The 15,186-nt window shown below is 44.2% G+C and overlaps 1 long non-coding RNA gene across 1 annotated transcript in view; it reads left to right on the top strand.

Annotated features, from left to right (window-relative positions):
* LOC117043736 overlaps window positions 1–15,186 on the top strand; it is a 34,634-nt gene that overhangs the window by 18,278 nt on the left and 1,170 nt on the right. Inside the window, exon 3 of the long non-coding RNA XR_004426228.1 lies at window positions 12,238–12,342. This is a non-coding gene — a long non-coding RNA (uncharacterized LOC117043736). The remainder of the gene's footprint in view (window positions 1–12,237; window positions 12,343–15,186) is intronic.

Raw genomic sequence — 15,186 nt, 5'->3', positions numbered from 1 at the left:
CAATAAGATCTGTTTGACAGTGGAATGGATTCCCTTGAGAGTTGGTGGACTTTACTTCCTTGGTTGTTTCTAAGCAGAGTTAGATGGCCATCTGTTATAGAATGATAGAGTTGGAAGGGACCCTGAGGATCATCTAGGAATATGCAGTTTTCCCATATGGGGATCGAACCTGCAACCTTGGTATTATTAGCACCACACTCTAACTAACTGAGCTACCCAAACTGTCATGTACGATTTGGTTGAAATTCCTGTATGTCAGGAGTTTGGTCTAGATGACCCTTGGAGCTCCTTCCAACTCTATGATTCTATGATCCTCTTTGAAGAGACAGTGCTTTGCAAATGTGGCATCACAGTCAAGAACACCCTTGCTCTGTTGCTACCAGTCTAACCTCTAAAACTGAGAGCATCTCCAGAGAGCCAGTGTGGTGTAGTGGTTAAGAGTGGTAGACTCGTAATCTGGGGAACCGGGTTTGTGTCTCCACTCCACATGCAGCTGCTGGGTGACCTTGGGCTAGTAGTCACACTTCTTTGAAGTCTCTCAGCCCCACTCACCTCACAGAGTGTTTGTTGTGGGGGAGGAAGGGAAAGGAGAATGTTAGCCTCTTTGAGACTCCTTCAGGTAGTGAAAAGTGGGATATCAAATCCAAACTCTTCTTCTTCTTCTTCTTCTTCTTCTTCTTCTTCTTCTTCTTCTTCTTCTTCTTCTTCTTCTTCTTCCAGAAAGGCTTCCAATGTGAGGCAGTTAATGGTAGCCTGTGAAGTTGCTCCAAGACTAGGAAGAGGTGTTCCATTGAACTGCTCCCAGATAGTTAGCTTGCTGCTGTATTTTGGATTAACTGAAGCTTTGGAGTAGTCTTCAAAGACAGTCCTGCCTATAACACACAGCAGTAACCTAAGCTGGAGGCTACCCAAACATGGATGCCTAGACACTCTCTTCCCAGGAAAGCATCACCATGGGGCACCAGTCTCAGTTCAAACTGTGCTCTAATTCAATTTTTTGGGAAAAGGCTAATGACCATTGACCATTTTGTCTGGGGCTGATGAGAGGTGTGTTCCAACCACATCTGGTTGGCTACTCCTGCTTTACATGGATAATCATGAATGTATAAAGTCTTGATCAGCAACTAGTTTTCCTGAGAGGAAATTTTGGGCAATGTAGGGTGATGGGCCACCACCCTTGCTTTAATCCGATAAATGGGTGTGGTCATAGGCTCCCATTTGAATGGCATTTGTTTGGGAAAAAAATCTGCTGAACAGATTATGAAATAGTTCAAGCAGGGCTTGAGATCTGTGTCACAAGATTTGAAGAATCCAGAGGTGTTCTTTGGTGGTGGGGATGCTTCATTTATGAGTTAAAATGTTTCATCATCTGATATCCAGTACTGTGGCAAAGCAATCCTTTATTGCTTTTCCACAGTGTGTGTTTTTCACTCTTCTGCTACCTGTGTGTGCTGAAGAAAGGCAGAAGGAAGACAGATAAGGTACTTCTAGCTTTTATGCAAACCCTCTGTAGACCAGGATTAAGGTCTTTTGATGGGATCAAGATAGGAATTCATCAAAAAATTCAGACAGTGTACACAGGTACTGATAGAAACAGATATTCAGTCTTCTGTGATATAAAGTGAAGTATATCTCTTAAGTGTGGACACAATTGTTGATGTTGACACAATAAAGCATAGTATTATCATTTCCCGGTGCTTGAAAGAGCCCACTGGTGACATAGGCAGCCTATAGTTATGGGCAAGACAACTTTTAAATTACTTATTCTAGCATCTTGCAGTCTTTTCAGGGTTTTTCTTGAACGCTAGTGGCAAATATGTTTCCTTCTTGCTCAGGCTAGAACACCTGCTTCTTGCTTCAAGACAGGCATGGGGAACCTTTTTGGCTCCATGGGATTGTGGCCTTGGAGGACAAATTTGACAAGCAGGTGGGGCTGTCAATTACATGGTGTCACTATGGTGTCACATGATTGGCAGGTGGGTAGGGTCGCTCACTTGTCAAGATCCCTTGCATGGCTTTGCAAGTCTCCCCTTCTCCCTTTACTATCTTGGTGGATTAAAAGGGGAGACTTGCAAAGGCTTCAAGGCAGTCCCCTTGCTCCTCTTTGGGCCTCTGGCAAGCTGTTTTAAGGCACTTTGCAAAACTTCTATTTGAAGCAGCCACCCCCTTTATTTTTTAAACTTTGTGGAGAAAGAGAAAGCAGGGGGCAAGAGGATGGGCGAGTCCCCTCTACCCCCCCCTGGCACCATCTGTCTGCTTGCCCTGGTGTTTAAAGGAGAAGCGGGGTGGCTGATTCAAAGAATGCTTCTGCAAAGCGCTTGTAGTATTTCAAGGGGATTCTAATCCCCACCAAAGGCAGCTACATAGGCCAAATACACTGTCACATGCATAGAATTTCCACAGCAAGCCAGGAGGTGGAAGGCAGAGGAGGGAATTCATTTATATATCTTTATATCATATCCTCCCCCCTTTTTTTGAAGAACTCAAGGCAACAGACACAGTCCTATTCCACATTTTATCCTCAGAATAACCTTGTGAGGTAGGTTAGGCTGAAAGCTGGTTCCTGACCTACGGTCATGGAGTGAGCTTCATGGCTAACACTCCCCTGTCCTAGTTCAACACTCTGACCACTACGCCACATAGACACCAAACAGTATACCACATACGGAAACATTTGCCAAATAAATGATACTGGAATAACAGCAGGAGAGGCTCGCCAGTGGAGCAGAGCTGCTATGCTAGCTCACTGGAAGGTGGGTCGCCGGGAAGAGGAGGGGTAAGGTGGCAGGAGGGAGGCTGGCACACTAGAAACACACTGGCAGCAGTGCCAGATTGGCTCTCCTGGTGCCATCTCCCCCACCATCTTGTCTCTTTCCATCCTGATAGGCCATAGAGGCCCACCTGTGAGGAAGCTGGTGATGAAGCTCCACCCTATTAGGCAAGTAAAATGTGCAGCTGCTGCAGGTGCAAATGATTTTCTTGATGGGGAGTAACCTTAATGCTCCACATGCAGAAGGTCCCAGATACAATCCTTGTAATCTCTTGTGGCAAGACTAGGAAACATTGCATCCTGAAACTTGGAGAACTGCAGTAGACTGTACTTGGCTTGATGGACCAGTGTCAGTGCACCTGTTCCTCATGGACGCTGAGAGGTCTGTACATATTTTCCTTAACCTGTCGAAGCTTCTGCATTATGATCAGTCAAGGAACATGAACTCTGAGTGGCAGCTCATTGAATAGATGGAGCAAGCTAGGTGCAAATATTAGCAGTGTGTGCTTGGCACCCACACTGTTTAAGGGCATAGTCCTGGTCCAGTGTCTGCATACAATGGCTGGAGAGGATGTGGAAAATGAACCCTTTACACCCTATGAGGATTCCTTCCCATACAGAATTCTTAGTGCTTCTGTTTTCCCCTTTATAGAACCTAAGAAATAACCATTGAGGCTGCAGGAAAGTGTTTGAGCAGAATAGATACTTTGGGTTATTTGTAGCTAAAACTGCTTTTGCTGAGGACAACTATAGAAAATAAAATCTAATGTTTACACAAGGATCAAGCTCCACACAGCTGAATAATAAAGACACAATAAAAACTAAAATAATGTGACTGTATTGTGTCTCTGGGGAATTAATGGCATTTACCTGAGATGCAGGTTTTAAAGTGGTTATTTACAGGGCTTTGAGTAGGGTAGTAAAAATTGTGTTAAGATTTATATTGCAAATAGCAACGTAATAAGACTTTGCACATACTCTGAATTATAATTCCCCAATTAGATTGCTTCAGCTGTAGGAAAACATTTAGCTTTCTGATGTAACTACACTTCCCAAGGATCAGTCTGAATATTTAAAACTCAGCAATGTGGGTCCCCCCCCTTCTGAACAAATGACATTAATCAGGTCATTCTTGTATTTCCATCCTTTCCTGCAGTTCTCTAAGAAATTGGCTACCGACTCTAGCGCAGCAAATTCAAGGTGGAATAGGAACGCATATCAGTTATAGAAGCTCTGAATCTGTGCATGCAAACTGTAGTAACAGAGAAAGCCCTAGCTGTTGGTTCTGGTGCAACAGCAACACCATGAGGCTGCCATTTTCTTTGCTTGTTTATACCCCAACATTTTTTGTAGGGTTTGTGAAAAGTGTGTTGTGGATGCATACTTTGCATCTGCATTTTGGTAGTAGAAATATATTTGTGTCACCACTTATTTCTCCTCTCAGGAGCTACCAAACACATTTTTAAAACATAGGGGGAAAAGTGAAATGATCATTTGAAAGGGCAAAAATGGCACCTCGTATGCAGCCTTCATCTTGCAGATTGAATGATGCCTGAAGGCAGCCAGTTGGCTGTTCCTGCACTAGACCAATGTGCATTTGTCTCTTTCTGTAGCATTTCTCCTGTGGGATTCTTAAACATGCAAGCAGCATATGTGACCTTGCTCCCTTGCTTCTTTGATCTGTTCCTCCTGGGACTGAGATGAGACAAGCACCATCAAATAAAGTGTCTGTCATTGTTTTGCTTGGGCACATGCAGGCAACTGTAGCATGAATTGGGAGCATGGGAAGCCAGCTTATGGGCAAGGATCACATCTAGGCTTGCAAACTGAATAAAACAGCAGGAGGCAGACCAGCAGGAAACCACTGGGGGCTGTGAGACACACGCCACATACCTAAACTACAGGAAGCTGATGTGCCTGAGCTCAGAATTGTCCGGACAAGCCCTTAATTACAATTAGGGAGGCCCAAACAGAACTGATATATTAGTTTGAGAACCCCTGAGGTGTGGAGAATAACTCTCACTTTTAGCAAACAGGATTCTACCATAATTAAAGCACAATTTGCTCTCACAAAAGCACCATCGTTTCCCTTTAAAAACAAGAGATGTAATTATGCCAGTTAATTGGCATTCCTGCACTTAACTCCTCTAATCAGCCATTTGTGCCGGAAATACCTTCATGGCATCACAGATGGGTTTAATTTAGATTTTGTTTTTCATTTTTAACCGCAAGTCATAGCCGACACTGGTATCGTCTAATTTTTACATTTGAAGGTCTGCAAAATGTTTGCTGAAGCCCACTTTATGCATTACAAGGAGTGGTGAAACATGTACAAATTGGCAGGGCACAAATTCCTCATTTCCACTTTATACTAGAAGAATGGAAGTAAAAGCAGAAGTCATTTGCACGTCTCGTTTTCACCACCTTCTAATGTGCACATTCAAAGTAATGTCAAATATTCCCACATGTGAGCAAGACCTCTTCTTTGGATGGGGCAGGAGGGACACCCTGAGAGCGTTTGTGGCTGCTTCTGTTTCACATTGTAATCATGGCTTGGAGTAGTTCATGCATCCATTTTGCCCCCAGAGAGAGAATAATGGAGGCAGAAAGACAATTTACAAATTGGGACATGAGACCATAAAGAGAATACATTACAGAATTGTTTTTTACTGCCATTGTAGCTCTAAATTATAGCATAATGAACACTACTTAAATGGCTTCTTTTTCCTTTTCTCTTTTCATTAATTTAATTTATTTTTGTGTTGCAGTTCTCCCCCCACCCCATTTCCCCCACTTCCTCTCTCCTCATTAGTCTTTTTCTTTTTGTAATGCTCTTGTTAGGTACTTACAATCCAGTTGTAATCAGTTGCTGCAGCATTTGTAGAGCTGAAAGGAAAACATTACTGAGTTGTCAGCATGTTTTCAACTTCATTTAAAATGACAACGTGGTAATCAGCCATACATGCTGCATGAGAGCAGTTACGATGGTGAGAGGGGAAGAAGAATCAGTGTTCGTTCTTTGCCATTAAATCTTCCCAACAGCGACCCACATATTTGTTTTCTAAGCAGTTTGAGGGCTCTGATTGTCATTAACTGGTTCTCTCTCTCTCTTTATCATTATGTTTGTGGAATGATCCATTCATTCCAGACTTGGCAAAGGATATTCACCGGGAATCTTTTAAGTTGGAGGTGGCCCAAAAGTAATAATGAAAAATGCAATTGCCTGTACTTCCATGTGCTGTTATTAGTTGTGGTACATTGGCTTCACTTTCTCTTCACTTTTTTATGGTCAAAGTGGCTGCGAGTCAGTAGGGAAGGTTTGATAAAGATACAGCCTTAATTGAGGAACATGAACCTTAAGTGTTCTATTGATGAAATTGGCACCACATACGAGTCTCCTGCTTGGCATCTTTTGAACATTACCATGATATGCAGTCCTAGTATATTGTCATTTTGTTCTATAATCTCCTTTTTACACTTGGAGAGGAGCTGTAGCTCAGTTTGTAGAGCACATGGTTTGCATGGAAAATTTACCTGCCCTGCCCAAACCAGCTGCTCCTGTAGCTTTTAATGAGTGAATGCAGGGAAGTGGTTAATATAGTACAGTACAGTACAGAGTTTGTTGCAACACATATGCAAGCTCCACCATTTCTCTTCCTAATTCCCCAATTCAGAAAAAAATAAAGGCAAAATGATTAAATAAAAGGAGATATTTATTATAGAAAGAGATTCACACAGTGTCCATTGCTGCTTGTGTGCAATCTCTCTTTTTCTCAGTCACAAAACAAATACAACAAAACAACAAAAGCTCCTCAAAGGAAGAAACATGCCCTGTTGCTCCTCTGATTACCAGAACATGAGATGTGGACTTCAAGGAAAGAACTCTGAGCATGCTCAGAACAGATGTATGATTAGGATGACCCTATTAGAGACCAGGAGGGCTATTCTTCAGGCAGTCCTACCTAGTCTGATGTTGTGGCTGGCAGGTCTGTGCAGAGCTTGTCTGAGGACCAGGTCGGGAGTCTTTTTGAAATAAAACTATGCACTCAAACAAACCAAAAAACAGCTGGTCCCTGGCAGGTCCCCCAGCCAGTTTAGCCCTCTGTGACCCAGGGCAAGTGTACTTGGCTGCCCCATCTCCTGCATGGGCCTGGTGGCTGGATGGCTGTTATAACAACAGGGAGAAGTGGGAAACTGCAGAACATGGGCTGAATAGGCAGCCATCCTAATATTCAAATTTCACATGGCTTTTCTGCCCAGAGAGACACATGGGAAGGACGGACCTTGTTACCATAGTAATACTTTTGGATTAGGATCAGCTGACTGGTGCATGTAGCTGATTACTCAGAGAACAGACGATTGGGATAAATGTATCCAGGAGTTTTTCCTCTCGATTCAAAAGGAGGTATTAAATGGGGAGGAGGGGAGAGGGACAGGAAAGAGTAGGCAGCTTTTAGATTTTTGGGGATTTTAAAATTATTTTTTATTTTTTAATTTTTTAAAAAAAACACTCCTGGCACTTTCCTTGGGAGCACTGTGTCCCTGTAGCCTCAGTGCATAAGCATCAACTAACAGTAAAGTACATTCAGCTGTTGAACACTGTTGGCAGGGAAGGAGACAAACATGCCAGCTGGTGTGCATATATGTGTGTTTGCAGGAGCTATGAGCTGAATGACCTGAGAATTTAGGATCTCAGCAGGAATATTTCCACAGGCATTCTCAAATGGCCACACAATGCTGGTTCCCAGATGGGAGCAGAACAGGAGGGCAGTTGAATTATGAGCCAATATAGGTGTGAAGAAGTGGCTAGTGATGGCACTGCACAAACATTAAAATACAACTGTTAGCTTCTTCTCAGTTTCTTTACTTTTGTGGAATAGGCTTGCTTTTTTTTGTTGCTTCCCTTCCCATTAATCTTAGTTACCTTTGCTTCTGTGGTAAGGTTGCCTTTTCCCCAAGTGGTAGAAAGATTTAGGAGCCTTCTGAAGACTCAGTTCGCTTTTGTGGGACAAGAATTGGACACTTGGGCTTTTCCATAAAGCTGTTTATGCATCAATTTACAGGTTAAATAGAAGAACTTGCCAGCTAAGGCAGGTTGCAATTCCTCTGATATATAGTCATTACTGTTGAAGATGCCATGAATGTCTGTAAAGAAATAATTTCAACTGAAGCTGATCAACATTTTGCAGCTTGTTCAATTAACTCTGTTGGCACCAGTTAAGGCTTGGGGAGATGTAGTGATATGCAAGATTATTTCATTCCTTTTTATTATTAAAAACTTCATTCATTTCACTGCTAATTTGTAAGGGGGCTTCATTTTGGTTCCTTATACATTAAAGTTACCGTACATTCATTTCACTACATACATTCACTTTTGTTACATTTGTTTCTTTTTTCTTTCCTAGTTTTATTTTTCTAGTTTTAATGTACCAGAGCAAGTGCAATATCTAGGGCATCTGGAAAAATAACATGGCTGCTGTCAGGGGGCCACCACAACTAAAACAAAGCAGAGACCCCAGCTTGAAATAAGCACTCCACGGTGTAACAAAAACAAAGAGCATTGGTGCCCATTTGTTACTGATACAATTAATTGAGTAATGAATAGAAAATGAACTGAATGGGGCCCATTGGTTTCAAGTTTTAATTCATTATGAAATAAATACACAAGCTACCCACCTGATTTAAACACCCCTTGCTAACCCACATTTTCAATCTATTGTTTAAGTAAAATGAACATCGATTCAGCTAGTTTGTAAATTTCATTATTGCTTTATGCTTCTCCTTTGCTTTGCTTCTCCCAGTTATTAAGGAGCTAAAACAGTGCAGGGACAAAAGGAATGGGATATATTTTATTTATCTTATAAAAGTACTGTATACCCGGTTTTCTTTATAAATGTGGTATACTCAACATAGTATAAAAAGAAGTTTAAAATAATTTGCTAAAATCGATTTCTTAAATTAAAACCAAGGACAAGGTAAAACAAGTAAGCATAAAAACAAGGAGACAAAAGGTTAAATGCCACTAAAGGTGGGTGGGAACAATAGTATTAGCCGCTCAAACATTAAAACGATGAGGGTCAACCAAACCTTTCTAGGGAGTGAGTTCCATAGCACTGATGCTGCAGTTGGGTAAGCTGCAATATAGGGCCAGTTTGGGATGGGTAGGCAACCTAAGGCCATTGGGCTGGATCCGGCCCAATCGCCTTCTAAATCCATCCCATGGACGGTCCGGGAATCAGCATGTTTTTACATGAGTAGAATGTGTCCTTTTATTTAAAATGCATCTCTGGGTTATTTGTGGGGCATAGGAATTCATTCATCCCCCCCCCCCCAAAATATAGTCAGGCCCCCCACAAGGTCTGAGGGACAGTGGACCGTCCCGCTGCTGAAAATGTTTGCTGACCCCTTACTTGATTCCAAAAGATGCTGCCAGGGGACTTCTGGTGATCTAGAGTGATGCTCAGTATACTACCTTGTTCCTCATGCTGTTTAACATATAAACACACTGCTAGGAGTTTATCCTCAGATTTGGGGGTTAGCTGTCTTCAAAATATGGATGGTATGCAGTCCTAACTTTCCCATTTAACTGATGCCAAGGAAGTAGTGGAAGTTTTGAGCCAGTGTGTGAATGCGTAATACCTTGGATGAAGGCTAACAAGCTCACTGGTAAGTTCTCTTGCAAATAACAGAGTAGCACATCAGTCTCTCCCTTAGGTAGACTAGTCTGGATGTAAAAAGGAAAGAGAGAAAAAAAGGAAATGAAAGGTGTGTGTAGGGGGGAAGCAGAAAGAACTTGGAATTGTTTGGGATTTTCATGGGATCTAACTGACATTAAAACACTTTCCCATTGCATATGATGAGGGAATTGTTTTATACTCTTTCCCCAAGCGAAAGAACCCAAATGAATAGAGATCAGTTTCTTCTCCCATTGTCTAAAACCTTTCACTTGCTCCAAATATGTCAAAAAATCTGTCAGCAGTAGCATTATTATCCTGATGCGAATGTGCCTGCAACTAGACAGCCGCTGGTCTGTGACATATTTCCCATGTGGAGGCTCCCCCCCCCCCCATTTTCTGGCATTTCAGCAATACACTCATGTGTTTTGATACAACGCTATAGATAACATAAGCTTGCAGTTGATGGTGGTGTGCTTGAAAGGGAATTTTTAATTTCTTGCTGATGGCAACTGCCTTATTGATGTATTTGCTCTGTGTTCTTTAAGCTTCACAAATTAATGGCTATTAATTCAGGAGGAAAACAAAAAAACCTCCCAAAGAAGTTCAGAGTTACCTCCAGTCTTGGAGGCCCACCAGGAAAAAAAATGGTTGGAGATAACAGGAGGGAGGAATATATGCGTGTTTTAGTACCCTCTCCTGCTATGCCTATGTTATGCTTTAAACTGCCTCATTCCCTCACTTTATTAGAATTCAATGACAACTCAGTTCTAACACAGGGGTAGGCTAATCTATATATGGAAGATCCATTTATAGTTCAAAACAGTTGCAGGGCTGCTAATCTGTTTGGGCTCAACTCTAAGTCATTTCCCTAATCAAAATTATTCTACAATGCTGCTATGAGCTGCTGTACTGGGAAAATGTGATATAAATTGTATTGATTGTACTCCAGATGTATTTTGTCTGGCCCAAGAGGTCCGACTTCAGATACTCTGAATCACATTATTCCAGTTTACTCCTCATAGAACCATTTCTGCCTTGTAATAACAATTTCTTCATGTATCAGCCTACATGTTAACAGTCTAACATTTTGCTACTCAAATGAGGAACACACAACTAGCAGAGTCCTTCTACTACTTCTCATCTGTATCATATATTTTTAAAATAATTATTAAGTAAGGAACAAGTTCATATATCAGTTACAGATCCTGAGAAATGAGGCTTTAAAAATAGCTATAGTATTTAAATTCAATTTGATCCTCTCCCCGCCCCCCAAGCTGGGCTTGTTTGTATGACACTTCAGTTGAATTTTATGGTTTTAATATATTTTGTTTATGTTTCTATTTTGTTTTCAACTTGTTTGGAATTTTTTGTAAACTGCAAATTTTATTGAAAGTGAATCCAACCCCTTAAAACAAAAGAATAAAGAAATAATTTGCTAGGCCTGGACCAGAAAGGGAGCCGGTGATCCAGTTTTAAAGTCCTCCTGACATTTATCTGTTTAATGCAAGATCCTGACCCTAGTACAGGGGTCAGCAACCTTTTTCAGCCGTGAGCTGTCCCTCAGACCCTGTGTGGGGCCGGACTATATTTTGGAAAAAAAATGAACGAATTCCTATGCCCCACAGAGATGCATTCAGGACCGGTGCTAGGGTTTCTTGCGCCCTAGGCGAGACCACCTTCTGGCACCCCCCGCCGCCCACCCCCCACCAAAGCCTGCTTTATCGGGAGGTGGGGGGTGGTGGAGAGGCAAGCAGCAGTTTCTCTGCTGTAGCGGAGAAGCTGCTGCTCGCCTGTCCCACCCCTGTCCCCTGCCAAAGCCTGCTTTAGCGGGAGCCGGGTGGTGGTGTAGGGTAGGGGGTAAGCAGCACCTCTCCGCTACAGCGGAGAAGCTGCTGCTAGCCCCCCTGCCCCCCCGCCCAAGCCTGGCCAGTGCCCCCTCCATTTTGGCGCCCTAGGCAATTGCCTAGTTCGCATTAATGGATGTGCTGGCCCTGGATGCATTTTAAATAAAAGGACACATTCTACTCATGTAAAAACATGCTGATTCCTGGACCGTCCGTGGGCCTGATGCGGCACAATTGCCTTCTCAATCCGGCCCACGGTCCTTAGGTTGCCTACCCCTGCCCTAGTACAACAAGAATGCCATCTATTGTTTTGCTAACTTTGATGCAGAAAAATCCTGGTGTTTATGGCCCCTATATTTAGCTGTTGGCATGCAGCTCCTTTAGCAGGAAGATGGTGCCTGAGCCTTCCTTTCCCAGGCAGCCAGGGAGAAAATGCTGGATGAGCAGCGCTCCGCTTGCCTTGTAATGAAGACCTTATAATTTAGAGATATTCCCTTAAACTACATTCTCACCATACGATACCACTTTAAACAGCCGTGGCTTCCCTCAAAGAATTCTGGGAGCTGTAGTTTTTGATAAGCTTTAGAGCGCCTTATTCTCCTTCCAGAGCCACAATTCCCAATTTGCTTTTCAAAAGGGATTTATTGTTAAACCACTCTGGGAACGGGGAGGGGAACGGTGTGTGTGTGTGTCTCCAAATGACTCTCACAGTGCAAACTACAGCTCCTAGAATACTTTGGAGGAAGCCGTGGCTGTTCAAAGTTGTACCATTGTGTTTTAAATGCATGGTGTGAATGTGGCCTTAGTATTAAGAAGCTGGTAATTTGAGGACTTGCCCTAAGGTCACAAGACCAGGACCTAGAAACTGAAGCACAAGTTTGTCTTGGAGGCTCTGGAGAGCACAGCTGTTTCAAGCCCTTCCTCTTGTTTTGTCTTGTGTACCCAGAGCCATTACATGGGTCAGAAGTGCACTGAATCCACTGGAAGCAGTTTTCTGAACATGCAACTAGAAGCTGTCGGAGGCACGCCCAGAGAAAGCAATAAGGCTTTTGTAAGTGCTGCTTGTTATATTCTTATAAACATGGGCATGTTACAACCACCATCAAGCCTGTAGACTCCAGGGGATTTTGCAGATAACTTGAAAATGTTTATTTAGACTTCCTTGGGAGGAAGGGTGGGGTATAACATTAATAGATATATAAAATAAATAATAATAATCAGAGGGGCTGGCTGAAAGATAGGGAACTATTTGCGAGGTAGCCCAGATTGTGCAGTCATCCTGCAGAGAGGAGAGAAATGCCCAAAACAGCTTCTGATATGTTCCTTTTACATCCCTCCTAAAAGCAGTGTTATTGAGAGTAAAATAGAGAGTCTGGTAAGGGCATTCCCTAGAGTTGTCAATCATGAAGCAGCATCTTCTCCCTGTGGGCTCTTTCTCTTCCTCCTTTTGCCTGAAATGCATAACCTTTAGCATATGTATGAAGGAGTAATCCCCCCCAATTAATTTTTATTAAGTTTTCAATTTTTAAAAAAAACAAATGAACAAATTTCCAATTTAATACATCCTTAGAGATTGACTTCCCATCCGTACCTCCATGGTGTTTAAATCTCCCACTCTTTTCTACTGCGTTATACAAAGAGATCTTACCTATTAGTATGAAGGAATAAATGTACAGTGGTGCCTCGCAAGACGAAATTAATTCGTTCCGCAAGACTCTTCGTCTTGCGGAAATTTCGTCTTGCGAGGCACCTTTTCCCATAGGAACGCATTAAAATTTAATTAATGCGTTCCTATGGGAAAAAAGGTCCGGGGGCCCCTCCCGACCGGCACCGGAGCCAAGCCAAGCCGCGTTTTAAGACTGCAGTGAGCGAACAGCAGCGCTGCTGTTCGCTCGCTTCAGTCTTAAAACACGGCGCCGCGGCTCCGGGAGGGAGGGAGGGGGCTGTGGGATGATGCCCGACATCGGGCATGATGCCACGGCCCCCTCCCGACCGGCACCGGAGCTCCGCGGTGCTGCGTTTTAAGACTGCAGCGATCGCTGCAGTCTTAAAACGCAGCTCCGCGGCTCCGGGAGGGAGGGAGGGGGCCGTGGCATCATGCCCGACATCGGGCATGATCCCACGGCCCCCTCCCGACCGGCACCGGAGCTCCGCGGTGCTGTGTTTTAAGACTGCAGCGATCGCTGCAGTCTTAAAACGCAGCTCCGCGGCTCCGGGAGGGAGGGAGGGGGCCGTGGCATCATGCCCGACATCGGGCATGATCCCACGGCCCCCTCCCGACCGGCACCGGAGCTCCGCGGTGCTGTGTTTTAAGACTGCAGCGATCGCTGCAGTCTTAAAACGCAGCTCCGCGGCTCCGGGAGGGAGGGAGGGGGCCGTGGCATCATGCCCGACATCGGGCATGATGCCACGGCCCCCTCCCGACCGGCACCGGAGCTCCGCGGTGCTGTGTTTTAAGACTGCAGCGATCGTTGCAGTCTTAAAACGCAGCGGCGGGGCTCCAGGAAGGAGGGAGAGGGCCGTGGGATGATGCCCGACATTGGGCACGATCCCACGGCCCCCTCCCAACCGGCACCGGAGCTCCGCGCCGCCGAGTTTTAAGACTGCAACGATTGTTGCAGTCTTAAAACGCAGCGGCGGGGCTCCGGGAAGGAGGGAGAGGGCCGTGGGATGATGCCCGACATTGGGCACGATCCCACGGCCCCCTCCCAACCGGCACCGGAGCTCCGCACCGCCGAGTTTTAAGACTGCAACGATCGTTGCAGTCTTAAAACGCAGCGGCGGGGCTCCGGGAAGGAGGGAGAGGGCCGTGGGATCATGCCCGACATCGGGCACGATCCCACGGCCCCCTCCCGACCGGCAGCGGAGCTTACCTTTTCGCTGCGGTCGGGAGGGATGTTGTCCACGTCTGCCATTTTGGATCGACTGCGCATGCACAGTCGATCCAAAATGGCGGACGCGGACATCACCCCTCCCGACCAGAGCGAAAAGGTAAGCCAGCTTACAGTGGTACCTCGCCAGACGAATTCGTCTTGCGAAAAACAGGCATAGACGAATTCGTCTTGCGAGTCAACTAAAAACTCGCAAAACCCTTTCGTTTTGCGAGTTTTTCGTCTAGCGAGGCATTCGTCTTGCGGGGTACCACTGTAACCGCATAGAGAGCTTGAGGGAGGTACAAAAATATATGCAAATGGGTCATTAAAAAAAAAACCCTTCTGAGGCAGTTCTGGAGTTGAGGAACTAGCTTGTTTTGCCTTGGATTCAAATTGCTTCAGATTCTGAGGAAGTTTTCAGAAGTGGGCATATTCTTCTTGAACCTCTGCTTCGTGCAATGTAAATGCTCAGGCCTACAAAGCAGCACTGTAGCAAATGTGAAGCAGATTTGCACAGACTCTGCTATCCTCTGAGAAGAGGATGTTTTCCAAAGGTTTATTAATGAAACTGTAAGAATAACGAAGCAGAGTGACAGAATGCAAACTCTTGAAGTGAGACTAAGCTGTGTATGGGCTTAGTAAGTAACTCCCAGCAGCACTCTTAAAATGACTTATTGGTTAATTGAATCAGTCTATCATCTTTTGGTGACAGCATCAATTTGCAGACTTTTTGGTGTGTGCGGCACCGTCAGAGTTACCAATATAAAAGCACATCAGGGTAAAATGAAGTATGGAACACATTAATCCAAAAGTACACATGTGTATAATTTCTTTTATGTCAGACAGTGTGGGATTCAATTATGTAACTAAAAAGCACTGTTGGCTGTATTGCCGTTTCCCCTGGTTTTTAGTGTTTAGGATTCTGAAGTGAGCTGACAGAAGGAAGTGCACTCCTGGGTTAAGAGTCAGAAATCAGGCTGCCAACATTTTTTTCTGGCCCCTAATAAGCTGGAATTTAGCAA

Source organism: Lacerta agilis, chromosome 3 (assembly GCF_009819535.1).
Source record: "Lacerta agilis isolate rLacAgi1 chromosome 3, rLacAgi1.pri, whole genome shotgun sequence".
NCBI classification, from domain to species: Eukaryota; Metazoa; Chordata; class Lepidosauria; order Squamata; family Lacertidae; genus Lacerta; species Lacerta agilis.
Note: the sequence above shows the minus strand (reverse complement) of the source record. Positions and strands in the feature narration are given on the sequence as shown.